Source organism: Carassius carassius, unplaced genomic scaffold (assembly GCF_963082965.1).
Source record: "Carassius carassius unplaced genomic scaffold, fCarCar2.1 SCAFFOLD_102, whole genome shotgun sequence".
Lineage (NCBI taxonomy): Eukaryota > Metazoa > Chordata > Actinopteri > Cypriniformes > Cyprinidae > Carassius > Carassius carassius.
Window position 1 is genome coordinate 106,082 of NW_026775046.1, and position 11,127 is coordinate 117,208.

Genomic DNA, 11,127 nt, shown 5'->3' on the forward strand with positions numbered 1-11,127 from the left:
GCGGACCACTTGCGGACCCCCACCCTGGGTCCCACGAACCCACTATTTGTCCATTTGACCATTATATTCACGGAATGACCACGGATCACATCCGGAACATTTGCGGACATATCCAAAATTGTGGTGAATGTTAACCAAAATGTCACAGACTTTGCCAAGCTGTAACTCCGCCAAAACGGGGCCAAACTGCACCAAACTCGGGTCAGAGTAAGAACTCCAGAAGGCCTACCGAACACCGCTGCCCCCCCATCCATAACACCCCGGGGGCGGAGTTATGGCTCCCCACATTTTTGATAGTCAAATGGAAGGAAGAGTTCTAGCGACTTGAAACTTGGTGACTTGATAGCCCTCGAAGGGCCCTCTCTGAAGCCACCTCCCCCAAGTCGATAGACCCCCGGGGGCCAGAGATATGGACCCGCAAATGCAAAAAGTCCCAAAATTTGACCGGCCATAACTCACTCGGAAAGAAGGGAAACAACACCAAACTCTGGTCAAAATTAGACCTTTGGGAGCTCTATCCGACGACACCAGCCCCATGTTCCTATGACCCCGGGCGTCCGAGTTACGGCCCCCCAAAATGTGGGATTTGAACCGTTATAACTCAGGAACCGGACCACCCAGGAACTCGAGGGTGGTCGCATACGGTAGGTAATTTCAGCCCCGGGGTCCACCGCTTCGCGGAGATATTAGCAAGAAAATAGTACCATCCACCCCCCTCGCACCTACTCATCCATGCCGGCCAGGGTGCACCCTCCCCGGCTAGAGAAGGCAGCTCGAGGGGGGTGGAAGTCGGAAGAAAATTTTTTTTATGAGGCCTAGAGAAAACAGTTGTACTGTACTCAGGGCACTCAGAGGAATCCATTTTTGTAAGTTTTATCCCATAATACTGTAGAAATATGCATAGAAAAAACTGTCGGATTTTGGTTAATTTGCACCACAAATGTTGCAAGTCTTGCAGTATATTAAATAGCAATATTTTTTTATTGTCAGTCTATTTCTCAAATCACTTCTAGTCTAATGAACTACACATGGGGCTATTTCATTTGTCACTTAACAGTTACTTTATTTGAAATCTTCCTAATTCCAATTTATCCATAATGTATTGTAAAATACGTTTTATAAAACAAGAGTGCACACTTTGCAGTGTATTTCTCATTCCACTTTTAGTCCAAACAACTTGAAATGGGACTATTTCCTTGGTCACTGACCAGTCAATTTCTCATTCCACTCATAGTCTAATGAACTACCTATGGCAATATTTCATGGATCACTTGCCAGTCTATTTCTCATTAATTTTCTAGTCTAATAAACTACATATGGCACTATTTCCTTGATCACTTGCCAGTGTATTTCTTATTCAAACTTTTAGTCTAATAAGCTACAAAAAGTACTATGTCCTTGGTCACTTACCAGACTATTTCTCATTCTTTTTCTAGTCTAATAAACAATACATTTCACTATTTCAGTCTATTTCTCATTCAACTTCTAGTCTAATAATCAGTTTACCTGGTTATGATGATCGGCCTGAATACATTTGAAATAGAAGTGTATTAATGTGAAAACATATGGCACTATTTCATGGATCACTTGCCAGTCTATTTCTCATTCATTTCATATTCTAATAAACTACATATGGCACTATTTCCTTGATCACTTGCCAGTCTATTTCTTATTCAAAACTTTTAGTCTAATAAACTACAAAAAGTACTGTTTCCTTGGTCACTTACCAGTCTATTTCTCATTCCTTTTCTAGTCTAATAAACAATACATTTCACTATTTCAGTCTATTTCTCATTCAACTTCTAGTTTAATAATCAGTTTAACTGGTGATGATGATCGGCCTGAATAAATTTGAAATAGAAGTGTATTAATGTGAAAACATATGGCACTATTTCATGGATCACTTGCCAGTCTATTTCTCATTAATTTTATAGTCTAATAAACTACATATGGCACTATTTCCTTGATCCCTTGCCAGTCTATTTCTTATTCAAAACTTTTAGTCTAATAAACTACAAAAAGTACTATTTCCTTGGTCACTTACCAGTCTATTTCTCATTCCTTTTCTAGTCTAATAAACAATACATTTCACTATTTCAGTCTATTTCTCATTCAACTTCTAGTCTAATAATCAGTTTAACTGGTTATGATGATCGGCCTGAATACATTTGAAATAGAAGTGTATTTATGTGAAAACATCCTAATTTCAAGTTATTCAAAATATAGTAAAATATGTTTTTATTAAACATTTTATGTATAGAAATACTATATATTTATTATGTATTCATTACATATACCTTTTTATTTACACACACAATATATAAATGTTTAAATTATTTTTATTACATGTAATATATATTTGTGTGTGTGTGTGTGTGTGTGTGTGTGTGAGTGTGTGTGAGTGTGTGTAAAGTAATGACACCTTAATTCAATTTCAAATATTTATTGAACTTTTTGTTTTGCAGACATTGTAAAGTCAAAATCAAAAATGCCTCAAAGTTCTGTACAAAAAAACACAATATATAAAAAGTATAATAGGAAACATGCATTATATAAGAAAAATAAAATAAATAAATAAACATGTTCAGAAAGATTCAGAGCAAACTGATATTAACCTTAACTATAACTATTTACAAAAAAAAGAAAAAAGAAAAATGGAACAGGCTATCAAAACAAATAAAAAGATAACCTTACTTTTTTATCGTAGAAATAAAAGGAGTAGAACAATTATCATAAAAAACATCAAAACAAACAATTTAAATAGCTACATAAATTATTTACGGGATTTTTTTTTAAATTTCTCCAGTCTCTTTTTTTACTTGCTGCACCAGCTTTTTAGACGCTATTTCCTGTGGTGATTTAAGTGGGGAGTTCTTCACCATCAGTCTGCGTCTGAGGACCATCTTCATTAATGTGCTTCTTTCCTTATAGAAATAATAAGAAAGGCAGAGTGTTAGTGAACATGTCTACTTGTCACAAACAGTTAAACCAATCCATGGGAAATTGTACTTACTGAAGCAGATTTCCCAGACTTCTGGCCTTCTTCGGCATCGGGAGGGCTGTCGGAGAGCGTTGGGCTGGTGGATGAGGACTTTTCCTCAGCTGGCATCTTGTGGGGTTTTGTCGTCTTTCTTCTCTTGGCACCTTGCTGCCTTGGACTATCAGCTTCCTCACCCACCACAGCTGTATCAAAGAGGCGACGGTGTTCTGCTGCCTGCTTTGCATTAAGGTTGAGGGCATAAAACCTGTCAGCTGTGGTGGTGTCGTGGCACATGAACTGTGCCACTTTGTGCCTATCTTCCGGGCAGTGAGTGTTCTTTGCCTTTTTGGAGAGAGAACAGCATAGGCAAAGAGTTAGAAAAAAACACACCAGAAACTCATAAAGCCGGGACAAGTACAGGAATGCTTACATGGGTGGCGATGGCAGTCCTCACATCAGTAAATGTGGGTGTGCCTGGTAACCCCATGCTCGCCCACGCATCCTGAAAATACTTGTTCAAGTTTTTGCAGGAGCTGGCCTTTGAGGTAAAGAAGAAGTAGTTTGCAACTCGTCCCCCTACCAAGTTGGACCGGAGTGAAAGGAATTCCTCAAACCACCCATACTCCTCCTGGTCCAGGGCCAGCTCGGCTGCACCAAAGGCCTGGTTGGTCTTGTGGGCTGATATCTTTAGAAACAGTGAGAAGTGGCATAAGCTGAGTTTTATTTTAAAGAAAACCATGTGGACAACGAGAGACAGAGAGAAAGAGAACCACTCACATTAATGACAAAGTGGCCTTCTGTAGCTGTCGCACGGGCATCTTCCACCTCTTTAATTGTTACATTTTGGAACACCCCTCCACGGTGACCATAAATGCTGGCCCAGTAAGTGGTGAGGTGTCCATAAAAAGACCATTGGTCCTTTTTCTCAGGACTAGTCTTCAGACGATCTTCACAGAAAAAAAGAGAAGCATAAAGGATCACATTGATCGCCAAATAATGAGAGGAGAAAGGATTCAAAAACTTACCCAGAATCTCAGAAATAATTTTTTTGGCAGAGTCCCGGCAAGCTCGCAGTGTGGCTTTAGGGATCAGGCGGGCCTCCTTGGCTTGTTTTACAGCCAGCTCGTGGACTGCCACGCTGCGCTTTACTGGGCGGGTCAAGTTCTGGATTTCCCTCCTAATCCCAATGAAAGCCACACGGGAGAGCCGGCATGTGGGCGGCGGGGTCTCATTAAGATATTTGAGGAACTGTGCCACATTTTTTAGGTAATGGTGCAGAGTTGGCTCTGCAATGTTGCATTTCCTTAAAAAAGACAGCCAGGACCGGACCTTTGCCCTGTTGTCCAAAAACATCAAGCTGGCCAGATTGGTCTGGCCAGCTGACATATATGAAATAAAAATTTTTATTCTAAAAATCTTTGAGGACACATTATTTATTAATTTCGGAGTGGGGTTGATGCCCTCCCAGTGGGCCCTGGACACCTCAATGAGCTGATCTGCAAAAAGAAAGCACAAGAGAAGGACCAGGTGAGTCAGGTCGATAACATAGAGGTAAACACTAACAAACATTATTATTATTATTATTATTATTATATTAAATTAAATTAAATTAAATTAAATTAAATTAAATTAAATTAAATATATAATAAATTATATATATATATATATATATATATATATATATATATATATATATATATATATATATATATATATATATATACATACATAATATGTGTGTGTATATGTATAATTATATTACTATAATTTTCTAGTCTAATAAACTACAAATGGTACTATTTCCTTGGTCACTTATCAGTCTATTTCTCATTTCTCTTGTAGTCTAACAAACTATAAATGGGGCTATTTCCTTGGTTCACTTACCAGTCTATTTCTAATTCAACTTCTAGTCTAATGAACAACAAATGAGATTATTTCCTTGGTTCACTTACCAGTCTATTTCTCAGGTAACTTCTAGTCTAATAATCTACAAATAGGAGATTTATTAATGAAAGTTATTGTATGGTGTTATCAAAGTGACAAGTGTCATACTCACTTAGGGCTGGCACGTGGTCCGGAAAGGGGTATGGTGCATCGGAGGAGTGGGCCTTCTTTGAAGGCCCGGCGACCTCCTCCTCGGGTCCTGTGGCTGGCTCTGCCTCAGGCCTGGTGGCTGGCTCTTCATCTAGTCTGTCAACCTGCGACTCTGAGCACTCCTCCTCCCCAGGGCTGTTGAGGGCCGATAGCAGACTATGTGTTGCCCGTGCAACCTGCCTAGAGGGGGTGGGATTTGACCGCTTCCTCAGCTGCCGGTACCGCCGTGAGAAGCTCTCCCAGAAGCAATGGATAGGAGAAGCTTGCGCTTAGCTGATTATAGCCACGAAAGCACAAGGGACAGTCGTCCAAAGCCATATCTACTTTTGTTAAAACACTAAAGGATGAATAGCAAAAGGATGAATGCAAGGGACACTGCCCAAGCATTGGTTACTTATATAACTTTTTAGGTCCCATTTGTAGTCTGTTAATACAACTTTGAGTCTAATACATTAGAGAGCACAATTTGCAGTCTATTTCTCATTACACTTCTAGTTTAATAAACTACAAATTTGACTATTCCTTTGATTCACTCACCAGTTTTTTTTTCATTCTTTTTCTAGTCTAATAAACTACAAATGGGACTATTCCCTTGGATCACTTACCAGTCTATTTCTCATTCAACTTCTAGTCTAATAAACTACAAATAGTACTATTTCCTTGGTCACCTACCAGTCTATTTCTCATTCATTTTCTAGTCTGATAAACTACAAATATGACTCTTTCCTTGATTCAGTTACCAGTCTATTTTTCATACCACCTCTAGTCTAAGAAACTACAAATGGAACTATTTTCTTGGTCACTTACCAGTCTATTTCTCATTCCACTTTTGTTCTAATCAACTGTAAATTACCTTGGTCCCTTACCAGTCTATTTCCCATTCATTTTCTAGTCTAATGACTAATGACATCCACCCCCCTCGCACCTACTCATCCATGCCGGCCAGGGTGCACCCTCCCCGGCTAGAGAAGGCAGCTTGAGGGGGGTTGAAGTCGGAAGAAATTTTTTTTTTATGAGGCCTAGAGAAAACACTTGTACTGTACTCAGGGCACTCAGGGAATCCATTTTTGTAAGTTTTATCCCATTATACTGTAGAAATATGCATAGAAAAAAGTCAGACCAGGGGGCCGTCTATCCGACGACACTAGCCCCATGTCCCTATGACCCCGGGGGTCAAAACGGCCAAAACGGGGCCAAACTGCACCAAACTCGGGACGGAGTAAGACCTCCAGAAGGCCTACCGAACACAGCTGTCCCCCCATCCATAACACCCCGGGGGGCGAATTTATGGCCCCCCACATTTTTGATAGTCAAATGGAAGGAAGAGACCTAGCAACTTGAAACTCGGTGACTTGATAGCCCTCAAAGGGCCCTCTCTGAAGCCACCTCCCCCAAGTCGATAGACCCCCGGGAGCCAGAGATATGGACCCGCAAATGCAAAAAGTCCCAAAATTTGACTGGCCATAACTCACTCGAAAAGAGGAGAAACAACACCAAACTCTGGTCAAAATTAGACCTTTGGGAGCTCTATCCGACGACACTAGCCCCATGTCCCTATGACCCTGGGGGTCCGAGTTACGGCCCCCCAAAATGTGGAATTTGAACCATTATAACTCAGGAACTGGACCACCCAGGAACTCGAGGGTGGTTGCATACGGTAGGCCCCTCGACCCTCTAAGGATCCCCCGAATTTCAGCCCCGGGTTCCACCGCTTCGCGGAGATATTAGCAAAAAAATAGTACCATCCACCCCCCTCGTACCTACTCATCCATGCCGGCCAGGGTGCACGCTCCCTGGCTAGAAAAGGCAGCTCGAGGGGGGTGGAAGTCGGAAGAAATTTTTTTATGAGGCCTAGAGAAAACAGTTGTACTGTACTCAGGGCACTCAGAGGAATCCATTTTTGTAAGTTTTATCCCTTACAAAAATGAGCGTTGAATTTTGGCACACATGTGCACCACATGTGGTGCGTATCTCACTTTTCATTAAATTGCAACTGTATTTGCAACAAGGAATGAGATCTGCCATGCTGTGGTGTATTGCGAACTTTTTTCCTGATGCGCCCTCCTGGGGTCTTGGACTCTTCCATGAACGATGCACCCACCTGAGGTCTTTCACAGACGAGGTGATGCACCGAATCAGGTGTGTTTGGTTAAAGAGAGTCATCTAAAACCGGCGTTGGGAAGCCCCGGCCCATGAGCTTGGCAGTTTCCAGGCCAGTAACGGAAGGCACCCATCCTTCCTTTCCTGGAGGGGGGCTAACCGTTGGTGTGGACGGTAGAGACGCAAATCATACCTCTGGCTGACCGCCTGGGCCTTCATACTTACCTGGCAGGGGAGACACCATGATCAAGAAGGCGGTTCACCCAGGGCGAGGCTTGCCCTTTGCACTCCGGCCATGCTGACCCCTGCGAATTCCCCAAATGCGGGAATCTCGACTGCATAATTTATGGTAGTGGGGGACTGCGTTCGCGCTCTCCCCTGAAATTGTTGGTGAAACAAAGCAGAAGAGGTTTTTTTTTGCGTTTTGCGTTTTTTTTTGCGTTTCAGAATGGGGAGTTCTGTCACATGCGAGGTATGTGTTGTGCGCCTGTGAAACAAAGTCAGTTACGCTCTTGAAAAATCGGACCCTGGTGGGTGGTTCAGTTCGAATATAGCACAGACCTTACTTTGAAAGTCGATTGGACTGACTGCAGCCTAGCTGTAGCTGTCTCCATGTTGTTTGGTTGTCCTTTTTCAATTGGTATTAGTTTTGTTGTCGCTTACAGCGCCACCGAGTGGCCTGTCGCAGCGCCCTTTTTTTACCTGGCCTCTGACTGAGCCCCTGCACAGGTGTGCCGATTTGGGTGAAGGGATCTCATTCCTTCCTGGAGTTATAGCCATTCGAGCCATCTCAGACACGCCACCTTAGCACGTTTTGAGGTCCCCTCGCCAAGGTGAATGGAAATTTCCACTTTTTTGGGATGATTATTGACAGGCAGACTCCAAAGAAGCTTTCTGTGCTGCTTTGGGTGGGACTGGGCCAAATACCTGGCGCTAGGTTGCAAAAGAAGGTTTTCGACAAAATCCCAAATACCCGAAAATTTTGTCAGAGCGACGAGCCAATCTGAGACCTGCGTCTGGTTCGGCTCGAGCCAAGGATTCCCATGACATAAGGCACGTGGCTCTGCGACGAACCGTTTGGGAATTACGAGCGATGCCGTACTTTCCGTCGCTGCAGTGCCAGCGTCAGGCCGAGCGTGACGAGGCCCGGTGACGTTGCAGACAGGGGAGGGTACTACCATCCCCCAGCGTTTTTAGGTCCCCCAGACTTACCAAAGCCGAGATGGGCATCGCCGTGTCCGGCTTCCTCCCCGCTGTGTCTTAGCGGCATCGCTTCTCGGCCTTTTGGCTAAGATCACGTATCTTGTCGGACGGTTGAGACTGCGATCGCCTCTTGGAGGTTTCCTGACTAGAGATCTTTTTATATCTTGAGTCACACAACTTCGAGAGGTACATTGAACTCTGCTGCTTCGGGTTAAAACAAGTTTTAAGGTAAGGTCTTTTAATTATTTATTTGGTTATTTATTATTGTATTTATTGTTGTTTTAAGTTTTTAGCACCACAGCGTGCGTTTTTTATTCAGGCAGGTTGAGGGGAAGCTCCTTGGAATGTCCCGTATGGACTTTTCCAGCAAGCTGATCCAAAAGACCTTAGCTTTTAGATCTGACGACCTGAATTGTTTGATGACTCTGCCCTTGAACAAAGGATTTGATGTTTAATCAAATTAAACAAACCGCTTCCCTGCTTAATGACTTTTGGCAAAGGTTTGATTCAGTTAACCCTATCAAGTCGATTAACGCGGATACGTGTTTTGAGTCATTTTCTCCTGATAACCCCGAAAAGAACTTAAATTACACTTTCAGTTTTAATCGTACAGATAAGAGCAATACATCAATCGAATCTGTAAAGGGTCTACTTTTTTTTGGATACATACATAATAACAACAAAACTTTGTGCACTTATAAAATAAAGATAACAAACAAGGTGCGCTGTCTGCAGCCTTTGTCTGCGCTGATCTTCTTTTACAAACACGTCATTTAAATGAACTGTAACTCCGTGAATACTCAACGAAAATACATGAGAGAGATATCTATAGAAAGCTTGACATGTCTATTTTTAAACTAAACAAGTGCCGCCGAAAACAGATATTCTGTGATAAAGTAATCCATATGAAAACAACGCGATGTCTGTTTTTCATGTCTCCCTTCATTATATCTAATGTGACCACGCCCCCGCGCTGAACGCGCTATTCAGATTCAAACTGAAGCGCGCAGCTTGAATACGCCCACACAGAAGAAAAAGCAGCCAGACTGTTCAAGTTTTTTTTATTTTACTGTTTTCTTCGCGATGATAGGAATAACACATAATTCACCCCAAAAAGATGTGATGTGGTTGAGGATTTGAGAAATGGATTTCCTCAGAAAAAAAGAATGAAGCACTTTATTCAGCAGAGATCATAAACACGAGTAAGTCTCTTTTTATTTATTTATATACTTGTACTAGTTTTCACATAACGTGTAAACGTTTTACTAGTTAGACTTTTTCCGAACTATAATTCCTGACTAAATATATAATCAAGTGAAACATTATGAAGTTTCAATAACAATATACAACACTATACCCTTCGAAAGCTTGATGTAAATAATATAAATGTAACAAATAGATAACTGTAACAAATGTAAAAACAATGCTTTTCTTTCCATTTATTCCCCCTAAAAACCCAGAAAAATATTCTCAGCTCTCTTCAACATTAATAATAATGATGATAATAATAACAACAAACGTTTTTTTTTTTTTTTTTTTGTAGAAAATAAGATTGTTAAAAGGATTTCTGAAGGATTGTGTGACTGGAGTAAGCATGCCAAACAATTTGTTTGAAAGTCAGCTTTGATTGTTTCTAATAAACTGTTTAACTGCTCCCCCAAGTGGATATTAAATTATGTTGTGGGATAATTAAATATATTCTTAATAAACTACAAACATAAAATTATATAGATTTATTTTGTTCTCACATTCTCTCTTGTAACTCCTCACTCACAGTGGCACAGATGACTGAGAGGCTCATTATGCAGCTCATTATGCAGGCCTTTGTCTTCTCAGGTGTAAATCACAATGATATTCATGGTAGTTGACGCCTACTCGCATTTGACTTTTACCAACAAAAAGTGTCTTAGAAAATTTTAAGCAATATATTGTTTTCTGTGAGTGAGTAAACAAGATGATTTTCACATCATTTAGAAAGAAAAATTCTAGGCTACAAGCTCCAGTTCTCAAAAATCCCGGGAACCATTGTTCTTTATGTGTTTTTTTGCCTTATTCAAGCGTTTTAACATTTTTAGTTTTTCACTAACCACGCATAATATTTTTTTTCTCAAAAACACAATCATGTACATACATGCATTTCACATATTATTACAGCCCAGTTTGTGCTGATTACAGTGAGATTAGTCTTTACCCATTTAGATATTTATAAGAAACTGAAAAAAGCACAAATGTCAAGGCATGACAAAACTTCTCCAGGCCCCAAAAATACCCTTAGACTCCAGAGGGTTAAAGCCCAGTTCTCCATGTTCACTGTCGAGAAACTTTCTGATAACACACTTAAAACTGTGATTGTAAGGATGTTCAATGAAACAGTGACTGGAGATGATATTTATGTTTGGTTGGGTAGATTTTGCACTGTTCGAGGCCAGCCTGTCAAAGTGTTAGATGAAGATGGCATTTGGACATGCTTCTGGCGAATTCCCATTAAACAATGGGAAGACGCTGGGGGCTACCAGGGCCTGAAACATCTGCCTTCCATGATTGTGCTCGGAGAGAACAGAGGCTACATACCAAACTCTGCAGGAAGGGTTGCAGGTTTGGTCATCTCGCTGAAGCATGCCAAGAGTTAGTATGTGGGAAGTGTAGAGAAATTGGTCACAGTTTGATGATTGTACCAATGGCAGACGGTGTAATCTTTGTGGAGAAACAAACCACCTCTACAGAGACTGCCCTAAAAGTTTTGCCAACAA

The 11,127-nt window shown here is 41.1% G+C and overlaps 1 non-coding gene across 1 annotated transcript; it reads left to right on the plus strand.

The window, feature by feature from the left end:
* The first annotated feature begins 7,391 nt into the window (after window positions 1-7,391).
* Window positions 7,392-7,555, plus strand: LOC132134465 (U1 spliceosomal RNA). The gene has a single exon (XR_009429597.1). It is a non-coding gene; the product is annotated as a U1 spliceosomal RNA (small nuclear RNA).
* Window positions 7,556-11,127: the final 3,572 nt, after the last annotated feature.